This window comes from Microcaecilia unicolor, chromosome 11 (genome assembly GCF_901765095.1).
Source record: "Microcaecilia unicolor chromosome 11, aMicUni1.1, whole genome shotgun sequence".
NCBI classification, from domain to species: domain Eukaryota; kingdom Metazoa; phylum Chordata; class Amphibia; order Gymnophiona; family Siphonopidae; genus Microcaecilia; species Microcaecilia unicolor.
In genome coordinates this window covers 98,316,958-98,342,922 of record NC_044041.1, presented here as the reverse complement: position 1 = coordinate 98,342,922, position 25,965 = coordinate 98,316,958, and the positions used below count along the sequence as shown (strand labels likewise).

The 25,965-nt window shown below is 42.9% G+C and overlaps 1 protein-coding gene across 1 annotated transcript in view; it reads left to right on the top strand.

Annotated features, from left to right (window-relative positions):
* LINGO3 (leucine rich repeat and Ig domain containing 3) overlaps window positions 1-25,965 on the top strand; it is a 93,825-nt gene that overhangs the window by 13,532 nt on the left and 54,328 nt on the right. Inside the window, 1 exon segment of the mRNA XM_030219772.1 lies at window positions 6,086-6,191. The gene's annotated coding sequence lies outside the window, so the exon portion shown is untranslated.

Here is a 25,965-nt window from a genome sequence, read left to right as displayed (position 1 = left end):
CAATCTGTTAAAATGCCTTCTGTGTGACTTCAGTAATGTTTTGTGAAAGCAGCTTAGCCAACCCACTAGCATAGTTGCTAGTACTTTTGTCAAAATAGATTGTTTTCTGGTTAATTGTCAGTATCTGTATTTTAAATTGGCAACTGGCCTAAGTACAGACTATTGAGTTGAGTTTGTGTGTTGCAAATGAGATGGGGGTCCCATAATCAAAGCCTGCAGACTTGTAAAATTAGTCCTCTTTGTAACATTCATTTAGATGGTAAAGTGATTTTTCGATTGAAGGCAAGAATGGTTTATGATTGGTCACAAGTATAAAGTGTTCTCCCTTGTCAACCTTTATATAATTTCATAACATCAAAGATTGTATTACATTTAAAGTGCTTACCTGCAAGTATCAATACATGAAAAAAAACTAACTGAACTGCCTGGTCTACATTATAAAGCCATGGTGCAGAAACTTAAGTTAGGCATAGAGCACTGGTTCTTAGCCCAGTCTTTGGAACACACCTAGCCAGTGAGGGTTTCAGGATATCCACAATGAATATGCATGAGATAGATTTGCATACAGTGGAGGTAGTGTATGGAAATTTATCTCATACATATTCATTGTGGATATTGTGAAAGCTGACTGGCTGAGTGTACCCAAGGACTGGGTTGGGATTGGGAACCTCTGTCTTAGAGAAATGGGGCCCAATCTCTGTAAGGTTGCTGGGACATTATGAAGAAAATTCTATAAGGAGTCACCTACAGATAAGCAGCATGGTGTGTGCATAAATGCCAGTACTCGAGTCATTTATGCATGTATGTGAAACACATATGCACATAATTCAGAATAATCCAGCTATGCATTACTCTGTAAGTATACGCATATCTTTCAACAGCACAAACCTTGCAGGTGGACATTTACATGGTGGAGCATAGGCAGGGCACAAGCTTGCACAATATCGGCACTAAAAATTTTAAGATTTGCATCCTTTATAGAATAGCACTAATTGGCAGATTCTATAAAGCAAGCCTAGAGATCTGCACTGAAATCCAGGCATATTCTGTAACTATGTGTGTAAATTAATTGGCTTAACAAGCTAATCAGCGTTGGATTACAGCATGTAACAATCAATAATGAGCACTAATTGGCAATAATTAGAATTTATGTGCACAACTCGCTTAGTGTATTCTGTAATGATGTGTGCCTAAATTCTAATATGCGCAGTTCAAAGGAGGCGTTGCTATTGGTGGGGAAAAGAGTGTTTCATGGGTGTTTTAAAATTTACATGTGTAGTTATAGAATATGCCCCAGTGCACGTAAATCTAAATGCAGGGATTTACGCCATGTTTTCATTTGTTTAAATGTAGGTGCCTAGTTTTAAGCACTGGGATATCAACTAAGCTTATTCTGTGTACCACACCTAAATCTAGGTGCCTCTTATAGAATACTTAGGTGGAAATGTTTACCGAGCAGAGTTTTTAGGTGCCATATATAGAATCTGGCCCTAAGCGCATAAACAGTGCCTAACTTTAGGCACCAGCAATTGTGCCTGCTGAAAGCAGGCAGGCAGGCATAAATGGTGGCACCTAAGTTAGGGGCTGATCGAGTCCATTCCAACAATGCATGTAAATTCTGGGAATGCCCCTGGAACCCCCCCCCCCCCCCCCCCCGAAAAATGCCCCTGTCCACACCCCCTTGAAATTACATGCTACAAGAATTACACACACATCATAATATAATATGATATTCATGCAACTCCAAATCAAGGCCAATTAATGCCAATAATTGGTTGTTAGCCAATTGTTGATGCTGATTGATTTATTTATTTAGATTTTGCTCACACCTTTTTCAGTAGTAGGTCAAGGTGAGTTACATTCAGGTACTCTGGATATTTCTCTGTCCCAGGAGGGCTCACAATCTAAGTTTGTACCTGAGGCAATGGAGGGTTAAGTGACTTGCCCAAGATCACAAGGAGCAGCAGTGGGATTTGAACTGGCCACCTCTGGATTTCAAGACTGTTGCTCTAACCACTAGGCCACTCCTTCAGATGTTGGCCCATTAATCCATTAAGTTGTACGCACAAATTGGCAATGAGTGCTGATTTGCTCATGCAATTTTAGTCGCCCTATATAGAATCCGGCGGATAGGAGGATATTCTATTAAAGACACTAAAAAATTAGGTATCCAAACTATTCTGTAATGGTATCTGGGTGCCTAGATTCCATTATAGAATAGAACCTAATAAGCACCAACATTTAGGCAGCAGCACTTATACCATGTCAAAGGCAGGTGTAAATGTTGGCACCTAGGCATGCAAATTACAGCATTCTACAAGTTTGATGCCTAAGTGTGTGCCCCACCTACATGTACACCCTTTTTGTAGTTGCATATTGAAGCACTTAAGAGCATAGGAGCCAACTTTTCAAAATGATTGAGGGTGCTGAATTTTTTCTTTTTTACAGGTGGTCCATTCCCTCCCCCTCCCCCTCATCCCCCTCCCTCTGTCCCCCTCCCCCTCCCCCTCCCTCTCCCTTGTCCCCCCTCCATCGTCCCCCTCCCCCTCCCTCTGAGTTCCAGGCCCCTCCTCCCTCCCTCCCAGTTCCAGTGCCTCCCAGTTCCATGCCCCCCTCCCTCCGAGTTCCAGGGTCCCCCTCACTCCGAGTTCCAGGGTCCCCCCTCCGAGTTCCAGGGTCGTCCCCCCTGCCCCCTCCAGGGTCGTCCCCCTCCCTCCAAGTTCCAGGGTCCCCCTCCCTCCGAGTTCCAGGGTCCCTCCGAGTTCCAAGGCCCCCCTCCTCCCTCCCTCCCTTCAAGTTCCAGGCCCCGTTCCTCCAAATTTTAAAAGTCATCATCTTACCTCGTCAGGGTTAGGGCGGCAGCAGCGGTGAAAAGCGTGCAGGCTTGGTGCTTAGTTCAGTCTTCCCTTCTCTCTCTCTCTCTCTCTCTCTCTCTGGTCCCTCTGGTGGGTGAAATATTGGGGGTGCTCAAGCACCCACAGCACCCACGGAGTCGGCGCCTATGCTTAAGAGTAAATTTATAGAATAGCACCTAAGTACAGTGAGGTGCTAACTGCTATTTACCCCTGTTTAGACGCCTAAATGCCATTTGAACACCTAAAGTTTACTGCCTAATTGGCACCTAACTTGTGGCACACTATATAGAATTAGGGAGATAAGTAGGCCCCCTGATACTCAGCCAGCGGCGGTCAGCGTTTTTTTAAAACGCTGATCGTTGCCAACTATAGTATCCTCAGATATTCAATGTCAGGTCATGTCTTGGCACCGGCACTGAATATCAGAGATAAATTTGAGCGCGCTGGGCACTCAGCACTTATGTGGGCCTGGCCGATATTCAGCCAGGACCACATAAACGTTGTGTGACCCCGGTTGAATATAACTTTTATTTTTTATTTTTTTTTAATCCTCAGAGCCCTTGGATCCTATATATCATGCCTTAATTTCCACATGGAAATCAAAGCATATTCTATAACAATGTGCAAAACTTAATTGTTTAACTAATCAGTGCTGTTAATTGGATGTTAACAAGCAATTATCAGCACTAATTGACATTAATTAAGATTTACAGCACAACTCGCTAAGTGTATTTACTGGCCAAATCATTAGCCAAACATGGCCTCAATCCATTCCTCTACGCGGATGACATTACAATTTACATACCCTTTAAACTACATCCTACAGAAATCACCAACGAAATAAAAAATAGTATGACCATTATGGAATCCTGGGCATCAGCATTGAGATTAAAACTCAACACAAATAAAACCCAAAGCCTCATCCTCTCTTCTCAATACAAGAACCAACTACTCACTACCATTAATGCATTGGACTCACCCATACCTATCTCAGACAATTTGAAAATACTAGGAGTAACAATAGATCGAAATCTGTCATTCCAAAACCAAGCTAAGATTACGACAAAGAAAATGTTTTACACTATGTGGAAACTTAAACGCTTAAAATCGTACTTCCCTAGGGACATATTTTGCAACATGATTCAAACAATGATACTAGCACACGTAGACTACTGCAACGGGATCTATGTAGGTTGCAAAGAACAAATCATAAGAAAACTACAAACAGCACAAAATACAGCAGCCAGACTCATTTACGGAAAAACACGCTTCAACAGTGCGAAACCCCTCCTCCGAAAACTACACTGGCTACCAATCAAAGCTCGTATAACCTTCAAAATCTGCTCAACCATACACAGAATCATCTACGGCCTTTCACCAAATTATATGACTGATCTTATTGATCTACCAACAAGAAACCTGATAGAAACTGCTAGATCATATCCTCCACTATCCCAAATGCAAAGGGTTGAAATACAAATCCTCCTACGCCACCAGCTTCTTCTTTGTAGGCACCCAACTCTGGAACTCTCTGCCAAAGGCCCTGAAACTCAAGAATAACTACCTAAGCTTCAGGAAACACCTAAAAACGCACGTTTATGAAATTCTTCCCCACCAGCTCTGGCTAATTTCAAACACCGAATCTCGCCAACATGAACCTCAGAACAGGAAACAACGAAGCATGCATCACTTTCACAAACTTCTACCCATTCCTCAACAATACCTGTAAACACAGTCTAAGTTATGATATCCATTGGCATCTGAACTAAATGTCAATGGAATTGAATTCTGTAACTGCCCCCCTTGTAACATGTAAGCCACATTGAACCTACCAATGGGTGGGAAAATGTGGCATACAAACGCAATAAATGAATAAAAAAATTTGATGCACATAAATTCTAAGTCACATAGTTGAAAAGGAGTGTGGCCATGGGCGGGGCATGTGCATTTCTAAAATCTATGTACGTTGTTATAGAATATACCCAGTCACCCCCGGATTCTGTATAGTGCACATAGAGTTACACGTGGTTCTGCACTTAAAATCTAGGCATATTCAATAACTACACGCATAGATTAATTGTTTTAACAAGCTGTTAAGTGTTGTTAACAGCTCTTAACAAGCAATAACGAGTACTAATTGGTAAAAATTAGAATTTACGCATGTACATTGCTAAGTGTATTCTGTAATGTACTGTGCCTAAATTCTAACGTGCGCAAGCAAAAAGGGGTGTGCTTAGGGGCATGGAAATGGGCATGTTATGGGCATTCCAAAATCTATGTGCATTGTTATAAAATATGGGCCAGGGCACATAAATCTATGTGCAGGGATTTGCGCCAGCTTTTCATTGGTGTAAATGAATGTGCATTGATTTAGTCACATGAATTACGCCTAAGCGTATTCTAAATACCGCATGTAGATTTACGTGCAGTATTTAGAATACACTTAGGCATGATTGCCTAACACACGTTCATTTTAGGCACCATATTTGAATTGGACCCTTTGCATCTAATTTAGGCACCAGGATTTATGCCAAGTAAAACATGACATAAATGGCTGCAATAAAATTTGGTCACGTGGAGAGGCGCTTGGCGTAATTCTATATACTATGTGGAAATTTAAGCCTATTCTATAAAATTTAGATGTACTTTAGAGCATATGCCTAGGTGTATTTTTTTTCCGCACAGAGTTTTCAGGCGCCATATGTAGAATCTAGCCCCAGCTGTGTAACTTTCAGCAGTTGGTGTCATTTTGCTGCCAATGCACATATTGTGGTTGGCTGTTTGATGGTGTTGTGTTTATATCTGTTTCTAAACAGTACAAGGTCCAATTGAAGTTCAGACTCCTGAGGCAGGCGCATTGTGCACCGAAACGCAGGACTGCGTCAAGTTTTGATATTACATTTTTTATGGATTTTATAGATCTGTATATCTTTTTATGTGATTTTTAATAAATATCCCTTGGTTGGTACTTCTCTGGGTGGTCCCCTTTTTATGCACCAGTACACAGGGACCTCTGCAGCTTTTCTTTTTCATTTTTCTTTTGTCTGCTACTTTTCTATTTATATTCTACTGTAGTTTCAATCACCTTTGAAGGAAACCCATTTAAAGGCTCTGCCTAGCTTACAATAATCTTCTCCCTCGAAAACAGAAACTTGCCAAATGAAAGCCAAGTTGCTTTTTTGGCAATATGTGGACTCTTTTTTAAAAATATTTCTTTCTCTGGTCTTTAGAGAATGACTGTGATATGTTGAAGTACCTGTGATTCTTCCTGCTCACCTCTGCTGTGCTTTCAGGAACCTTAGACAAATGTTGCAGTCACCCCTCTACTGCAGAACGGTAAGATGTATCCTGCAGAAGTAACACCTTGTGCTTTTTGCTATTTCATGGCATCAATTTTGAACTGCGTGTGCAAGATTAAAAAGTATGAACATATTTTTCACTGTATAGACTTTGCCAGATTTTCTAAGCAAAAGTGCAAACATTCTTCTGTTTTTGAGAATTACCCCATGAAAACTATAAGGGTAATTTTAAAAGGCATTTGCATGCATACAGCAGTATTTTGTGTACAGAAATAAGGATTTTGAAAGCTGCCAAACACACACACAGATACCAGGGAGGTAGTTCCTGGAGGGGAAGTAGAGCAGTGTGTGCGTTTAATATAACCACACACTTTTGGGTTTCCAAAAATACATATACTGGAGAGGTAGTTCTGGGAGGGGAAGCATGCATACCCTGGAGGAAAGGAGAAACAGGGGTGACATGATACAGACGTTCAAATATTTGAAAGGTATTAATCCACAAACAAACCTTTTCCGGAGACAGGAAGGCGGTAGAACTAGAGGACATGAAATGAGGTTGAAGGGGGGCAGACTCAAGAAAAATCTCAGGAAGTATTTATTTCATGGAGAGAGTGGTGGATACTTGGAATGCGCTCCCGAAGGAGATGGTGGAGATGAAAACAATAACAGAATTCAAAAATGCGTGAGATAAACATAAAGGAATCCTGTTCAGAAGAAATGGATCCTCAGAAGCTTAGCAGAGATTGGGTGGCAGCACCGGTGGTTAGGGGGCAGGGCTAGTGGTTGGGAGGCGGGGCTAGTGCTAGGCAGATTTCTACGGTCTGTGCCCTGAAAATGGTAGATACAAATCAGGGCCAGGTATACATATAAAGTAGCACATATGAGTTTATCTTGTTGGGCAGACTGGATGGACCGTACCGGTCTTTTTCTGCCGTCACCTACTATGTTACTAGATTGGGCCCTGGACCCCCCTGCCAACGACCCGCTCGACCCCCCTCCCGCCGCCAACCCACCTACCTTTGCTGGCGGGGGACCCCAACCCCCCGCCAGCCGAGGTCTTCCTCGCAAAAGGCTTCCTAGTCCTTCTGTTTCTGATGTCCTGCACATTGTAAATGCAGGACGTCAGACTCACAGAACGAAGCCTTGCAGATCCCCCGCCAGCAAAGGTAGGCAGGCTGGCGGCGGGAGGGGGGGTCGAGTGGGTCGTCGGCAGGGGGATCGAGCGGGTCGTCGGGGAGGGGGGTCGACAACGGCTGGTGGGCGGTGTCAGCGGCAATCGGGGAGGGGCGGCAATGGCGGGGGGGTCGGCGGAGCCGGGGGGGCTAAAATGTGCCCCCTCACCTCGGGCTCTGGACCCCCCTCCCGCTGAAGTCTGGCTACACCCCTGACCTGAACGTTCTCTGACTGGCTGGCGCTGGCTTCCGTTCCATTCGTAACATCTCCTGACGTCAGCCAGCCTCCAGCGTCCCATTCCCTCTCATTGTTCCGCCCTCTGACGTCATTATGTCTTGACGCGAGGGCGGGACAGTGAGGGGGAATGGAATGCTGGAGGCTGGCTGACGTCAGGAGATGTTACAAACCCAGGCAGCCAGACATGGAACGTTGGAGGTGCAAATTATTATATAGGACTAGTGTAAGCCGGTATCGGTATGCCTAACATTTATACACCTGTAGTTACACCAGCTGAGGGATCCTAAATGTGGCTGGAACATAGCTAATTTACATTGACACCTGCTCTCTGGGGCACACAATTTTTCTAGTAAACAAATGCACATACGCTCGAATTTTCAAAAGTGTGAGCATATATGCAAACCCTACTCAACTGTGACCTTGGGAACACCTCTTCAAAGAACTGTAAACTTGAACATATACAGGCAGTACAGTGTACATTTACCCACATATCAATTGAGCAATTTTAATACTGGCTATTTCGGAGCATAGAGCATGGCTTTACTCACTGAGGTAATTATCCCTCTATTTGGCCGCTTACTTAGTGACATAGGAGCCTTTTATTTTTTTTTGTTACATTTGTACCCCGAGCTTTCCCACTCATGGCAGGCTCAATGCGGCTTACATGCGGGCAGTGGAGGGTTATTAAACTGTGAGGTCCTTTTACCAAGCTGCGGTAAAAGGGGCCCTGCGCTAGTGGCGGGGGCCATTTTTGTCACCGGGTTAGAGCCTGTGGAAATAAAAATGCCGCATGCTGGGGATGGAACTACCACCGGCATCCGCATTGGGCCAGCGGTAGCTCCAGATTGGGTCATGGTAAGCATGTGATGGGCTTACCGCCGCTTTGTAAATGGGCCCCTAAGTTTATTTATTTTATTTATTTATTGCATTTGTACCCCACATTATCCCACCTTTTTGCAGGCTCAATGTGGCTTACAGAGTGTTGTTATGATGCAGTCATTACATGATCTTAGATACATAAGCTGAAAGTAAATGAATAAGATGCAAGGTCATTACATGATTTTAAATACATAAGCTGAAATTAGATGAATTAGATGCAAGGTGCTAGAAATGTGTTGTGAGAGGTGTTTTTGATGCACCTGAGTGATTTAAGGAATGATTTACTAAGGATGTCTTTCGTAGGCTTTGTTGAAGAGGTGTGTCTTCAAAGATTTGTGAAAGCTGGTTAGATTGTCCATATTTTTCAGGGCCATGGGTAGCGCATTCCAGATCTGTGTGCTTTTATACGCAAAAGTAGTAGCGTATGACTGTTTGTATTTAATTCCTTTGCAGCTGGGGAAGTTTAGATTGAGGAATTTGCAGGCCGCTCTTTGGCGTTTCTAGGTGGTAGGTCCACTAGGTTTAACATATAAAGTGGGGCGTCTGCGTGGATGATTTTGTGGACGGTTGTGCAGATCTTGAACTCGATTCGTTCCTTGAGTGGTAGCCAATGTAGTGTTTCTCTTAGAAGTTTCGCCCTCTCGTATTTAGTTTTTCCAAAGATGAGTCTGGCTGCGGTGTTCTGGGCTGTCTGGAGTTTTTTAATGGTCTGTTCTTTACAGCCTGCGTACAAAGTGTTACAGTAGTCCAGATGACTTATTACTAATGACTGTACTAGGGTACGGAAGATGTTTCTTGGAAAAAAAGGTTTTATTCTCTTGAGTTTCCACATCGAGTAGAACATTTGTTTCATTGTATTCTTCACGTGGGTATCGAGTGTGAGGTATCGATCAATAGTGACGCCAAGAATTTTCAGATTTTCTGAAATAGGGAGTGTGCAATATGGTGTGGTTATGGTAGGGTAGTTGATTGTGTTGTATTGGGAAGTGAGAACTAGACATTGAGTTTTTTCTGCGTTCAGTTTTAACTGGAATGAGTCCGCCCAAGAGTGCATGATTTGGAGGCTCTGGTTGATCTCGTTGGTTATTTTGTTTAAGTTACTTTTGAACGAGATGTGGATCGTGACGTCATCCGCGTAAATGTAGGGATTGAAGTTCTGGTTAGCTAGAAGTTTGGCTAGTGGAATCATCATAAGATTGAAAATAGTTGGCGAAAGGGGGGATCCCTGAGGAACTCCACATTCCGGTGTCCAAGGTGGTGATCTGTCATTATTCGTTGTTACTAGGTAGGATCTGGTGGTGAGGAATCCTTTGAACCATTTGAGAACTGGGCCTCCGATTCCAAAGTATTCTAGCAGGTGTAGTAATATTCCATGATCTACCATGTCGAAAGCACTAGACATGTCGAATTGTAGTACGAGTATGTTCTTGCCGGTTGCAATTGTTTTTTTGAAAGAATTCATTGCAGACACTAGTACTGTTTCAGTACTATGATTTGATCTAAATCCTGATTGAGATTCATGTAGAATTGAGTGTGTGGTTAGGTATTCTGTGAATTGTTGCGTCACTATGCTTTCCATCAGTTTTGTTATGAGCAGGAACGAAGCAACTGGACAGTAATTGGTTAGGTCCATTGTGCTTCTCATGGCATCTTTTGGCAGTGGAGTGAGAAGGATATTTCCTTTGTCCGTGGGGAAGAGACCGTTTAGGAGTCTATAATTTACTTGGTTTGTGAGGTCTTTTGTGAATTGTTTGGGGGCGGCTTTTAGTAGGCTAGTAGGGCAGATGTCAAGTTTGCATTGAGATTTGGCATATTTTCCGAGCCAGTGTGTGAGTTCGTCTACTGAAATCAAGTCAAAGTTGGTCCATGATCGATCGGCTGGATATTCCCCAGGTTTCGGGTCTAAGCATTCAAGGATGCTTGTGTACTCAGTTGTATTGCTTGGTATCATGCATCGGGGCTTTATAATTTTTTCCTTGAAATAGTTCGCTAGGTTGGTTGCTGATGGGGTTTCTATGCTATTCGGAGTTACCTGTGTGGTGTTTAGGAGATTATTTACAAGTGAAAAGAGTTTATGCGTATCCTTGTAATTTGGTCCTATTATAGTTCTGTAGTGCGTTCTTTTGGTTTGTCTGATTTTGTATTTGTATTTTCTTTGTAACCGTTTCCATTCCTTGAGTGTGTGTTCGTCTTTTTTTTTTTTTGCTCCAAGCTCTTTCTAGCCTTCTAACCTGTGTTTTTAGTTCTTTCAGTTCTTCGTTGAACCACAGGATTGAGCTTTTCCTATGTGAGGTTCTAGTTTGGCGTGGTGCTATCTTGTCTAGGACTGTTCTGCATCTATTGTCCCATTCTTGTAGAAATTGGGGTGAGTCAGTAGTTGTTGTCCATTCATCAGTATATATTTGTTGCCAGAATATTAGAGGGTCTATTTTGCCTCTTGTAGTGTATGTTCTTTTTTCTTGTTTTTGTTGTGTCTCTTTTGTTTTCCAAAGGAGGGAGGTGTTTGCCTTGTAGTGGTCTGACCACGGTGTGGCTGTCCATTTTGTATCTTTGATTCTGAGGTTCGCTTCTGATGAAAATTTATGGGTAATGATGTCTAATGTACGTCCTTTCTTGTGGGTGGGTTGCATGTTAGGCCAGTGGAACTCCCAGAGTTGTAGGAATTCCTTGCATTCATGTACATTGTTTGTGTTATCTTCTTCCAAATGAAGGTTGATGTCTCCTGCTATAAGAATATTTTGGGAGGACAGGCAAGTGTTTGATATGAAGTCCGTGAAATGTGTCTGGGCATCTTGCCATTTAGCCGGGGGTCTATAAAATAGGATTATGTTTAGTTGGTCCTGCAGGTTGTGGTGGTTGATTCTGATTGAGGCTATTTGAGTTGGGGAAGGATAGATTCAGCTGTTGTTGTGACTGTGTATTGGGATTTATAAATTATAGCTATGCCTCCGCCTCTTTTACCTTCCCTTGTCCAATGGGTGATTTTGTATCCTGGTGGGCAAAGCTCTAGGATTATTGGGTCTTTAGAGTCATGAATCCAGGTTTCATTGATGAGAAGGAAGTCAAGGTGATCTTCTGTTATCCAGTCAGTTATCGTTATGGTTTTTTTTATTATTGATCTAGCATTAGAGTAGCCTATTTGTATTAATTGGTATTGCTCCCTTGGGTTCGGGTTTGTGGTGATTTTTATCAGTTGTCTATTTTCTTGATGTGTGGATTTGGTATTTTCTTTTTTTGATAACCCTTGTTGGTAGGTGTTAGGTTTGTTGTGTTCTTTGTTGTTGTTGTTTTGTGCGAGCATGATTTGTGTGTGTATGGTGTGTGGTTCGAAAGTTGTGAGGTTGTTGTTATATGTATCTTGGGTTGTATGTGCTTGTATGAGTAGGGTGAAACAGTAGATAATTAGGGGTATTTTGTTGGGGTACATATCAGCATTTAAGACACTACAGCAATTACTAAAGTAACAGTATATATGATATAAAGTACTATATACGCGGTGCAGCTACTGCATGGTGTCTACTGCTGGGTCCCTGTGGCAGCTAGTTATCAGCATTTGACTAAAACAATTTACAATTCTAATATCAGAATAGTATTGTACTACAGATACAGCAAAGTTGCTATAAGATATTTTCCATCAGAACACTTCACTATCATCAGAGCTATAAGTACTTATCCACTTATCTGAACAATTGTCTTGTCCAAAACTTCTAAAATGTTCGTATTATTCTATGCTGTGGCGTGTTCCCAAAATCGTCTACCATTCATTTGTATCCAGCTGCTTCCAACTGCTGCAGAACATCAGGGTGGACTGGCTTAGTTTCTAGTTAGCAGCAAGCTCTGAATTTTGTGCAGGGGAGATGCAGGTTCTTGTCAGCGGCGTCTGCGGAGTGGGGCCGTTGTTCATCTATCTCTTGTCTTGGCTCTCCTCGCTCGTCTAGTTAAGTACTAGCACATTCGTAATGCAGTGAAAATAGCCTAACACTCTAGTGTTCTATGTTAGCTTTTATATATGCATACAGTAATTATTATTTTGTAACTTTTTTGAGGGAGCGTATCATGGGTATTCCTGTGCTAACTAGTTATATCTGTATTACCACATGCTAACTGGTTAGCACCGAATTAACATAGGAACTCTTACTGCCTCCTAAATAAGTGGCAGTAAGTGCCCCCACAGTCTTTTTTTTTAAATGGCTGTGTACAAGTGCACATTGCACAAAAGAAAGTTCCTCCACAAAGTCCCAGACGTGCAAAAATACTCCAACAAGATATTTATTCTTTTCAAAATTTAACAAGAGTACTATTCAAAAATGCTCTGAATCCAATGGAGCTCAAATATCACATCCAGAAATTCAAAATTTGGTAAAGTTGTGTACAAGTGCAAACAATAGCACAGGAAGTACCAAAAAGAGAGAGTCCAAAAATGCAGACAAACACAACAGAAAAAAAGCAAGGCCTTCTGGTATGGAACAATCCAGAGTCCTTTAATCAAAAGACTTGACATGAGCTGTGTTTTGGTGTTTATGCGCCTGCATCAGGGGTCAAACAGAGACAGATTATTGACTACTGAAGACACATTTGTTTGAGACACTGTTTTTATTTGTTCTTGATAACATCTAAGTTATTCTATTTGCAGCTCTGTTTGAGAGTCTATCTCTATTTGACCCCTGACGCATGTGCTCACACACAGCCCCTGTCGTGTCGGGTGTAATCCCCCAGGGATACTCTCATGTGCTGAGGGACCTCTTGTAGCTCCTGTCCATTATCACAAGCCCTCAGCCAGGGTTCACTAGCACCTTGTTTCTGAGAAAGACCCAGAGACAAGGCTCCTCTATGATAGCCTGTAAACTCGGTCTCAATGTTTGGACTTCCCCTTTAACTCAGGGTGACTCCCTCATTTACCACCAGTTTGTGGACATGCCTCCCTGCTGTATCCTCTGGTAACAGGTCACTTTTCCGGTACCCCTGATGGGCCCCCTGTCACCCATTTTGGGAATATAACCCTGGTTTCTCAGCTTTCATCAATATGCAAATTCACTCTATATCAGATGCAAATCCCCTTTATTAGCACCCTGCTCGTGTTGTGGGGAACAACTTCTTTCCAGCATATCATTCAACTTCCAATAATACACAGTTCCATTACTACCAAAAGGCATACCAGGTAAGTTTTTAGAGGGATCCTTCTCTCTCCACTTCCAGGGGATCTCCTCCAGCAGGCATCAGGCTTCCCAGGTTCCCATCTCCTCTCTTCCTTCTTCTTCTTGGAGGGTGCTCTTTATAGGGTGGCTAATAATCCTCCCCACCTCTTTAGGCCCCTCCCCCTGGTTCCAGAAAGGTCCAGGCCCAGAACTCTCTCTACCTTTCCCTCACCTAATCTGGTGGCCTCTTCAGGGAAGGGCAGGTCCTATACCATGAGCACCCCCTAGCTGTCCCTTCAGGTCATTACTTGGACCTACCCCTTTTGGTTCCCTCTAGTGACCAGATCAGGGCATTTTCCAGTCTTTTCCCTAGGACAGCACCCTCTGGCAGCCTCCTCAGGGTAGGGCAGTCCTGTGTTTATCATACGGGTCTTTTGATTAAAGGATTCTGGATTGTTCCATTCCTGAAGGCCCTTTTGTGCTTTTTTTCTGTGTTGTAACATTATCACACGGCAATATATTGAAAAAATAGAAAATAGCTCTTTTTCACAGCTGTGGTAAAAATGGCCTTAATGCATGGGAGTGACCCACATAAAGAGGCACTAAGGCCGCTTCTTTCCGCAGCTTAGTAAAAGGACCCAATAGTAACATAATAAATGACAGCAGATGAAGACCTGTAGCCCATCCAGTATGCCTAACAAGACAGTCAGACCTAACAAGACCTTCTGCTCCTTGTAACTTATACCTATTTATGTTTATACCTGCTGTTCTGTACAGGTTACACCACTTTATGTCTTGTTTAGTGAGTTTATCTTCTCAAGCAGGTCTTTATCTGCCGTCATCCACTATGTTACTATCATGTCCCCTACCTCAATGCAAGCGGCGTCCTCAGGCTGCGTGGGGTCCCGTCGACACGCACACTTGACTGGCACAGCCCTGAGCCATGTGTGTGTAGTTCTTCTCTGGCTGAAGGCTCCTTGATTGCTTTGCTTCCACGCACCTGGGTCTGCTCTCTCTCTCTCTCTCTGCCTGGCTTCCCTTGCTTTTCTCCTATTGGTCTTCCGGTTCCTCCTTTCTCTGCTCTTGTCCTATGGCTGTGCTCCTTCTCCCTGCTGGTCCTTGCTGATGTCAGATGCCAGCACATTATCAGCTGAGCTCTTCCTGGACTCCATGCCTCGGCTTCTACTTTGGTAGGTGTTACTTGCTCAGTAGTGTGCTTCTTCTCTACGTTGCTGACTTTGCCTGTGCCTGGATTACTCTCTTGCCTGCTGCCTGCCTACTGACTTTGTCTGTACCTGGATTACTCTCTTGACCTGCTGCCTGCCTATTGACTTTACCTGTGCCTGGATTACTCTCTTGCCTGTTGTTTGCCTATTGACATTGCCTGTACCTGGATCACTCTCTTGCCTGCTGCCTGTCTGGCCGTTACGTTCACCACCCCGCTCCCTGCTCCGTCTTGTAAGTCCTGCAGGCCGCCCGCACCTAGGGGCTCAACCTCTGGGGAACGGCGGTAAGCGCAGGTGAAACCCGGGGTTGTCCAGCCACCAAGCGGAACCTGGTCTGAGTACCAAGAACTCACAAGTCTGACAGTTACTATGTTTAAAGTGTGAGGGTCATTTAAGTTTTGCTTTGATTCCCTCGTCTTTCTATGTAGGGATTCTCTGTGTTTACATAAGTATTGCCATACTGGGACAGACCAAAGGTCCATCAAGCCCAGCATCCTGTTTCCAACAGTGGCCAATCCAGGTCACAAATACCTGGCAAGGTCCCAAAAAAGTACAAAACATTCTACACTGCTTATCCCAGAAATAGTGGATTTTCCCCCAAGTCCATTTAATAATGGTCTATGGACTTTTCCTTTAGGAAACCGTACAAACCTTTTTTAAATCTGTCACTGTTTTTGGCTCCACCAGTGGCATAGCTATGGGGGGACCTTGGGTGCCCAGGCCCCTCCCATTCCAGCCTCCAAGTCTAGTGGGCAGTCAAATGCCTTTGTTTTGGGCATCACTTACTGTGCATCGGGTGAGTAAGAGCCTCGGCAGCTGTCTGGAGTTTTTCTGCCTGTCACTGTTTGCTGCTGCTGCTGCATAGGCACCCCCTCCCCTCAGTCCCAATCACTAGCTTACCCTCCCTGCCCCACTTGCTATTCTGCCTGAGTCTGTGGCAGCAACCAAATAGGAGCCACCAGCTTCCTTTCACTTCTTTCCCTTCCCTACACAGCTATCTGTCTGACTAGGTAAGCGCAAATTAAATGAAACCCTCTGCAGTCTGCCCAACTAGGTAAATGCAAATGAAATGAAACCATCTGCGGGACCAGAGCCTTGTGCGCACCACTACTGGTTTCGCTCCTGCTCCTCTCTCCCTGAAGCAGGAAGTTACATCACGGGGAGGGAGGAGGAGGGAAACTGGCAGTGGAAGACAAAGGGCTCTGGCCCCACAGATGGGTTTGTTTCATTTGCACTCATCTAGTTGGGCAGGCAGCAGCAGGGAAGGGAAGAGAAACTGGTAGTTCCTATTTGGTGTTGCTGCCATAGACAAACACAGGCAACAGCCCGGAGGAGGTGTGATTGAAGAGGTAGTGAAGTGGAGTGAAGCATGGGGAGGAGGAGAGAAAGAGATGGAGTGATCATGGGGTAAAGGGATGAGAGATGGATCTATACTGTATGGTGAGGGATAGGGAAAAGAAAGCGACAGGTCTATTGGGCAAGGGATAGACAGGCAATGCTGGATGGAGGGGGTACAGAGAGACGGGGCAATGGTGGCTGCTAGAGGATGAGAGATAGAAGGATAAGTTTATATGGGGAAGAAAGAGAGAGAAGGAGGGGGCTGAGAGAGACAGAGGGGCAATTTTGAATTGGAGGTAAAAAAGAGAGAGGCAATGTTGCATGGTAGGGAACAAGAGAGAGGGGGGCAATGTTCAGTGGGGGCAAAAGAGAGAGACAGAGGAGATCCTGGATGGCCAGGGAAGGGAGAGAGAGAGAGAGAGGAGATGCTGCATGGCTGGGGAAGGGGCAGGGGGCAAAGAGAGAGAGAAGATAACATATGGCAGGCAGACAGAAAAATAGGAGATTCTGGATGGAGGAGGAGAGAGGAGATACTGGTTGGTGGGGGTGGGAGAGGATGTTGGATTATTTGTAGTAAATAATTAGCAGATTTTTATACACACAGCTTCAGCTTTAGAAATGTTAATTTCTTTTCTTCATCTCTCTCACATACACCCCAGAATAATTCACTGCTGAGTCACTTTAAAGTTGAAGTAACAAAACATCTGTTTACTCACAGTTTGTAGTTAGATTATATTCAGACAGGCTTATATAAACATAATACTATACATTTGGATTATCAGCTCTTTCCATGTGCTTAGATGGTAATGGATGCTCACACCATAGATCCTCAGCTTAGGAGAGACCATGAGCTCCATGTGCTGTGCCTAATCACACCCACAGGAAGTTGCATGGGTGTGACCTCTCTAGGTAATTCACATCAGAGGTCACAGAGTAATCACAGAGAAAAAATTGGTGACAGACAATGCATGTAAAATACAATACATTATTCCAACAAACCCCTTCTCATGCATAACTGTCATGCAATTATTAATTCATACAAAGTCCAAGCTTTATTCGCAGATTCTCAAAACGTTCTCTGGGTAACGGTTTGGTCATGATGTCAGCTGTCATCTCACTGGTGTGACAATAGTGTAGACTGATGACCCCTTCTTTCGCCAGCTCTCGCACGTTGTGATATTTCGTTGCGATGTGCTTGGTGCGTGACTGAACCTTGTCATTCTGTGACAGTCTGATGCAGCTCTGATTATCTTCCATTATCTGGATTGGTCTCTGTTCAGCTATTCCAAAATCCAGCAAAAGTTTTTCAATCCACATCAGTTCTCTGCATGCTTCTGACACAGCCACATATTCAGCTTCTGTAGAAGACAGACTCACAATACTTTGTTTATGACTGGCCCAAGAAATTTGTACATTTCCATACATAAACACATATCCACTTGTGGATTTATAATCAGAATGATCCCCTGCCCAATCTGAATCACAGTAACATATTAGTTTTGGATTACTATTGGCTGAAATCTTTAATTTACAATCAATGGTACCTTTTAAATACCTTACCATCCTTTTAACTGCAGTCCAATCTGATTTGGTAGGTGAGCTGACCCTTCTGCTCAAAATTCCTACTGCATTTGCTATATCAGCCCTGTATGTGGTAGTCAGATATAAAAGCTTACCTATGGCTGATCTATATTGGATGTTATCTGGTAAAGGTTCTCTTACTGTTTCATCCTTCAGAAAATCAGTGATCATGGGAGTGCTTACAACTTGGGCATCTTGCATACCTAAACTTTCAATAAGCTCATTTATTTTCTGCTTCTGGCTTAGAAGATAAGAACCATCATTTTGTTTCTCAATTTCTATACCAAGATAGTATGACACATTACCAAGTTCTTTTATCTCAACATTTAGGTTTAAATATTTTACAATGTCCTTGTACTCTTGCTCACTTTCGCTTGCAATGAGCAGATCATCAACAAAAGCTAAAATGTATGCATATTGTCCATTTCTGCACCTAGTGTACAAGCATTTATCTGCTTCACCTTGCTTAAATCCTAAATTTGTCAATATTTCATGCAATTTGTCATTCCAACATTTTGCATTTTGCTTTAATCCATAAAGACCTTTGTTTAATTTACACACTAGCTGTCTTTGTTTTGTATTTATGAAACCTGTTGGCTGTTCCATGTACAAGTCTTCAGTTATATCTCCATGAAGAAATGCTGTTTTCACATCAATGTGGTTGACTTGCATGCCTTTTGAGACTGCAATGCTCAGAAGTGTTCTAATTGTCGTGTGTTTCACTACAGGTGCAAACACTTCATCAAAATCTTCTCCATATTTTTGAAGATATCCCTTTGCGACTAATCTGGCTTTATACCTTTCCACTTTTCCTTGTGCATTCCTTTTTAACTTGAATACCCATTTGCATCCTATAGCTTTCTTGCCAGGAGGTAATTTTGTAAGAATCCAAGTATTATTTTTATGCAATGCATCAATTTCTTCTTGTGCAGCTTTACGCCATTCAGCAGCTTCTTCTGCTGGCATTTTCTCAATCTCATCCCATGTTAAGGGCTCTTGAGCTTCTGCTGACTTTGTTAGGTAAGACAGTCTTGGGGGTGGAACACCTTTGTTTTCCCTGGATGAGCGTCTGACAACAGGTTGGTCCGACCTTTCCGCATCCTCTAAATCTGAGAGTCCTTCTCCAATTGATTCCCCTTCTCCAACTGTACTGTCTTCTGCAATGATCCTTTCTGTGTCTGCTTCCTCTGCCTGTTCCTCGTTAGATACAGATGAGTTGCTTTCAGACATCTGCCTTGGTATGGCATTTATATACACTGGCATGTCTATTATGGTTCTAGTTTCATATTCTGGATGATAAGGCTCATCTGGGATAATCTAGCCTTTATCAACCCTTTTGTTTTCATCAAAATATGTAACATGTCTTATGCCAACAATGCCAGTTTTCAGATTCAAAATTCTATATCCTTTGTGTCCTGGAGCATAGCCAACTAAAATGCCCCTTTCTGTTGTGGAATCCAGCTTATGCCTTCTTTGCTTTGGTACATGAGCATATGCTGTACTTCCAAATGTTCTTATGTGTGACAGGTTTGGCTTCCTACCATGCCATGTCTCATGTGGTGTGCGCTCAGCGCCTTTAGTTGGCATTCTGTTTTGTAGGTACACTGCTGTGAGAATGGCTTCCCCCCATAGTCTTTTAGGGAGATTGCTATCTGACAGCATACACCTGGTCATTTCCACAAGTGACCTAAATTTTCTCTCTGCAACAGAATTTTGCTCTGGTGTATAAGCTACTGTTGTGATATGCTGAATGCCTTCTTGTTCTAGAAATGTGCGCATGCTTTGTGAAGTGAACTCACCACCATTGTCGGTCTGAAGAACCTTTGGTTTTCTTTCAAATTTATTGCTCACCATGGCTACGTATTTCTTCAGCATGTCTGTGACTTGACTTTTTTCTTTCAGCAAATAGGCCACACAATATCTAGAGAAATCATCCAAGAATATTAGCACAAATCTGTTATTTCCCAATGATGGGATATTAAACGGTCCACATAAGTCACTGTGTATTAAGTCCAGTACTTTATTACTCCTATTTCCTGTGTATGCAGGAAATGAGGGTCTCACACCTTTTTGAGTAACACAGTCTATGCATTTCTCCATTTTACCAGTATCTGCACTCATTTGAATGCCTGTAGCAAGTTGCTTACTGTAAAGATCCTGGATCACCTTAAAATCACGATGTCCCAGGCGGCGGTGCCAGATTTCCAGACTACATTTACCATCATTCTTCCTTACTTGCGCCAGATGTGAGGCTTCACCTGAAATGCTCAGTTTATAAACATCATTATGCATAAAAGCTTCAGCATACACTTCATCATTTTTAGAGATTGTGCACTTATTGTTTTCAAAATGAATCGCAAATCCCTTCTTATCTAATGTAGATACACTAAGCATATTGCAAACTGCTTGGGGAATATACAAGACATCACTTACAGGAATTTCTTTAACTTCATTAGACACTTTGCATTTTAAGAATCCAATGCCTTTTGCTTGGATCTGAGTAGTCCCTGCATTTGCAGTTTGAAGAATACCTTCTTCTGGACTCATTTCCTGAAAGAAATCCTTACAATTGGTTAAATGGCATGTGCTCCCTGAATCCAAAATCCAAGTACTTTCATTTGAATTATTATTTACCATAGTCAAAGATTTTTCTACCATTAGAAAGCTCTTATGTTTATCATTGTCTTTTGTACATGTCCTGCTTGGAAAATTCTTTTGTTCCATTGGCTTAGGTGAGCTAGAGGGGGTGTTTTGTATTTCCTTACACCATTTAGATACATGTCCCTCCTTTCCACATGAATAGCAAATCAGCTTGCCCTTAGGTGGAGTTTTCCCATAGCTCCGCCTTCCTCTGTTCTTTGCCAAGAGATTTGTTTCATTTCTCTCTGACTGTCTTTGAGAACACATCTCCTCAGAATCATTAATTATGCATTCCTGCCTCAGTTTTGATGCTGCCTGTTCAAAAGATTGCCCTTCAATGGCTTCATTTACAGACCTAAAAACATCAAACTTCTTTGATAGTGAGGTAAAAAGAAATGCTCTTTTCAATGCATCACACATGGGAATTCCAGAAAGTTCTAACTTTTGAAATGAAGACATAAGATGCATAATGTGATCATTACATTTACTTTTATCCCTTAATTTGGTTTCATTCAACTCTGCTAACCAAATTGGTTGCTGTTTTGCATATGTAGTTGCATACATAGTTCTCAGTTTATATAAAATTTCGTTTGCTGTATCTTTTGCCTCCACTAATATGGCTTGTTTCTCTGAAAGAGCTTCCAAAAACATGCACTTCACATAATAGTTTGCATTGTCCCATTCAGCCATATTTTCAGCTGTTCTGTTTTGGTCTAAACATATACTTAATTTCTTTGCTTGAAGGAGACATCTGAATCTTAGTTCCCACTGCTGATAATTAAATTCAGTTAATTTAGGCACCTTGAGAGAGTAGAAAAATGGTGAATTTCCTCCCTCAGCCATTTCTTAGCCTTGCCTTCTGTTTGGTGTGTGGGGGGAGAGAGAGACAGACTGAATCTTTCTTTTAAAACTTAAGAGAAAAAATGTGGCTTTTTCACTGCCTGGTAATATTTCTCTTCCTTTTCAATTCCTGGGCTGGGCCCATAACCCTTTTGTTGGATTATTTGTAGTAAATAATTAGCAGATTTTTATACACACAGCTTCAGCTTTAGAAATGTTAATTTCTTTTCTTCATCTCTCTCACATACACCCCAGAATAATTCACTGCTGAGTCACTTTAAAGTTGAAGTAACAAAACATCTGTTTACTCACAGTTTGTAGTTAGATTATATTCAGACAGGCTTATATAAACATAATACTATACATTTGGATTATCAGCTCTTTCCATGAGCTTAGATGGTAATGGATGCTCACACCATAGATCCTCAGCTTAGGAGAGACCATGAGCTCCATGTGCTGTGCCTATTCACACCCACAGGAAGTTGCATGGGTGTGACCTCTCTAGGTAATTCACATCAGAGGTCACAGAGTAATCACAGAGAAAAAATTGGTGACAGACAATGCATGTAAAATACAATACATTATTCCAACAGGTTGGTGGGGGTGGGAGAGGAGAGACTACATAGCTGAGGGGAGGAGATGATGCATGATGCATGACAGGGGGGAGAAAGAGAAGATGCCGCATGACTGGGGAGAGGGAAAAGAGAGGAGATGCTGCATAGATGGCACATAAAAGAGAGAGACCCACAGACAAGAGATGTTGTATGGCTGGGGGGAGAGGGGGAAGAGTTGGTGATAGATTGGGGATTTAGGGCCCCTTTTACTATGCCGCTGTAAACACGCGCCAAAATGGACTTACCGCCCGACTACTGCGTGCCTTTTGCAGGAATTTCATTTTTGACACGCATCCGCTACGTGCGTCTGAAAAATAATGTTTCTTTTCGGACGCATGTAGCAGCCGCGTGCCAAGTGGCATCTGACGTGCGCAGGTCATTACAGCACAGATTCTTTACCACTAGGTCTATGGCTGGCAGTAAGGTCAGACACCCAAAATGGACACGCGGCAATTTTGATTTTGCAGCACGTCCATTTTCAGGAAAAAATTTAAAAAGGCATTTTTTGTATGAGCACTGAAAAATATTTCTACGCACACCCAAAACCCACGCCCTACACTACCACAAGCCACTTTTTACCGCGGCTTAGTAAAAGGACCCCTTAGAGAAGCAAAAGAGGAGGGCCTCAGTGAAAGAGATGGAAAACTGTACGTAGATGCAGGTAAAAAAAAGGGGGGGGTGGAGATTGAAGTCTAGATACTAACAGTGAATGAAATCTGAGTGGACAGAGAGGCAATAAAACAGAAGAAAGCTGAATGGAAAATATCAATGTCAGAGGTGGATGTAGTGGAAGAGCTGAAGAAGACACAAAGGGAGAAAAATGACACATGGAAATCTGGAAAGAGTTATGAGAAGAGAGGAAATCAGAATCAGGGACTGTAGAAAAATTAAATGGCCAGACAACAAAGGTAGAAAAAATAATTTTAGTTTTAAATTTAGGCTGAAATAATACGGAATATTAGTCTATATTAAAGTTAATAAATAAAAAGAAAAGAAAGTGATACCTTTTTATTGGACTAAATGCATTTTTTGACTAGCTTTCAGAGGCCAAAATCTAAATTCCTCAGGTAAGTAAACTATCCTGACCTGAGGAAGGAGATATTGGCTTCTGAAAGCTAATCAAAAAAAATTATTAAATTAGTCCAATAAAAAGGTATCGCCTTATTTTCTCTTTAGTTTTATTTTTATGTATTAATTTTTAATTTAATTAGTGGAATGTGTTCATTTTAAGTTTACACCTGCTGTCTTTATATTTTGCACAGTAGAGAAGGAAATGAATTACTGTTTCTAGTTCTCTGGTGTTATACCAGGGCCGGTCTTAGCAAGTGTGGGGCTCTGTGCAGACCAATTTGATGGGGCACCTTCCTAGCCCCGCCCCACCCTAGCTCCACCCCTTCGAGCTCCAGGGCCCCCTCCCTCTGAGATCCAGGGCCAGCCACCCCCTCCTTCTGAGCTCCAGGGCCGCCACCCCTCCCTCTGAGCTCCAGGGCCGCCACCCCTCCCTCCCTCTGAGCTCCAAGGGCTCCCCTCCCTCCCAGCTCTAAGGCCCGCCTCCCTCCCAGCTCCAGGGCTCCCCTTCCTCCAGGGGCCTCCCGCCCTCCCTCCGAATTTTAAAAATCATCTTACCTCGTCGGGTTACAGCGGCAGGCAGCAGCAGTGAAAAGCGTGCAAGCTCGGCGCTTCAGGAGCCTTCCTCTCTCTCTCTCTCTCAGCTCTGGTCCCAACTCCCGCCCTCATTTCCTGTTTCTGCAAGGGTGGGAGGGTGGGACCAGAACTGAGAGAGGGAAGGGAAGGCTCCTGAAGCGCCAAGCAGCTCACACGCTTTTCACTGCTGCCGCCTACCGTCGTAACCCCGACGAGGTAACTTAGATGACTTTTAAAATTCAGAGGAAGGGGGACTGGAACTCGGGCAGTTGGGGTGGAGTTGAGGCGCACCACGCAGGGCCCCCTTGAGCGCGAGGTCCTATGCAGTCGCCTCGCCCTAAGACCGGCCCTGTGTTATACTGTATGAGGAGTCCAGCCTTTTGGGGTTTTAGTTTCATTTTTGTCTACATATTTCTATCTTTAGTTTGTGGGTACTTGTCCCACCCATACTTGGTGAGGGTCTATCTGTGTGGGAAAAAAAAACAGTTATTCTGATAGCACTGAATGTCTATGTAGAATTGATCTGTAGTAATCCAGTTTGTTTAGTAGGTAAATTAATGTTCTTGTGTCCACTGATGTGTTTACAGCGTTACATTTTCCTTGGTAGGCTTTTGTTGTGTGATTCTTGGAAGTAAGTGCTATGAAGTATTTCCATGTAATTTCATTGAGTGTCCCCTGGTCATTGTGCTTTTTGAAAGAGTGAAAAATCGATTCGCTTCTACTTGTTCTACACCACTCAGGATTTTGTAGACCTCAATCATATCTCCCCTCAGTTGTCTCTTTTGTAAGCTGAAGAACCCTAACCAGAACCCTAACTTCTTTAGCCTATCCTCATATGGAAGGAGTTCAATTCAATTCAATTTAGGTCTTATATACCGCTAATATCTCCTGTTTAGGGTTCAGTGCAGTTTACAACATTAGTGGAACAACAGTTACAGATATGTGGGTAGGGCAATAGATAAATACATTCTTATAGGTCAGACATAGTGGTATAAAGCATTAGGGGATCAATGATCAGTATTATGTTGCAGTCTTTGGAACTAAGAACATTTTTAGCTTCTTCCGGAAGCTCAGGTAAGAAATTCTGTGCTCTGATAGACAGAGGGAGTGAGTTCCATAAGGTGATCCCTGCCACTGAGAAGAGCGAGTTATTCCCTTGTAAAACAGTGGAGCTAGGATCAATTGCTCTTTTAGTCTGTTGGAGTGAACTATACAAATAGATGAGATGTTAATCAGGAGTGCAGAGGTAGCACCTTGAAGAATTTGAAAGACTAGGCAAATGACTTTAAACTTAGTTCTTTCGGCTATTGGTAACCAATGTAGTTTTGTAAGGTAAGGTGAAACGCTTGTGATTCTATCCAGTTTGAAAATCAATCTCACCATTGTGTTCTGTATGATCTGTAGTTTTTTTTATTGCTTGCTCTTAATGTCAAGAAATAAGGCATTGCAGTAGTCTAGGTGCGGTAGGGTAAGCATCTGTACCAGCAACGCAAAGGTTTTTTGATCAAAGAGTGACCTGATTAGATGCAGTTGTCTCATTTTAAACTTTGTTTTCTTCCATACTTAGTTGATATGGGGTGCGAATGATTCCATTCCCTTTATAATTTTGGTTGAGGGATATGTGCCACTGCAGTAATTATTTTATTAGATACTGTGATGTGTGTTGAGAGGTTGACCAGACTCAAGACTACTATAATGGCAAAGTTGAAGTTATGGGATAATGCAACTTTATCAATGTTGGGTTTCCATAAATGTATATGTGGTTTATGTTGATGCAGGACAGACCTTTTACTTAGAAATCCATTATCAAGTGTGCTCTAAGGCACAATTTAGGAGTACACCAAGCAGTACTCACACCTTTATGCCTAGTGCCCCCCCCCCCCCAATTTAACTCTGGGCACTCCCAGAATATCAGCTCTACCTATGCCCCTAGGCTCCATCACCTCCCCTGGGAAGGTATTGCAGGCATCACCAACTCTTTCTGTGAAAAGTATTTCCTGAAGGGGGATTGAAGAGGGGCAGACTGAAGAAAAATGTTAGGAAATATTTTTTCACGGAGAGAGTAGTGGATGCTTGGAATGCCCTCCCGCGGGAGGTGGTGGAAATGAAAACGGTAACGGAATTCAAACATGCGTGGGATAAGCATAAAGGAATCCTGGGCAGAAGGAATGGATCCTCAGGAGCTTAGTCAAGATCGGGAGGCGGGGCTGGTGGTTGGGAGGCGGGGATAGTGCTGGGCAGACTTATACAGTCTGTGCCAGAGCCAGTGGTGGGAGGCGGGCTGGTGGTTGGGAGGCAGGGATAGTGCTGGGCAGACTTATACGGTCTGTGCCCTGAAGAGCACAGGTACAAATCAAAGTAGGGTATACACAAAAAGTAGCACATATGAGTTATCTTGTTTGGCAGACTGGATGGACCGTGCAGGTCTTTTTCTGCCGTCATCTACTATGTTACTATGTTTTTGGTGTTACTCCTAAGTCTACCACCCTGCAGCCTCTTCTGCC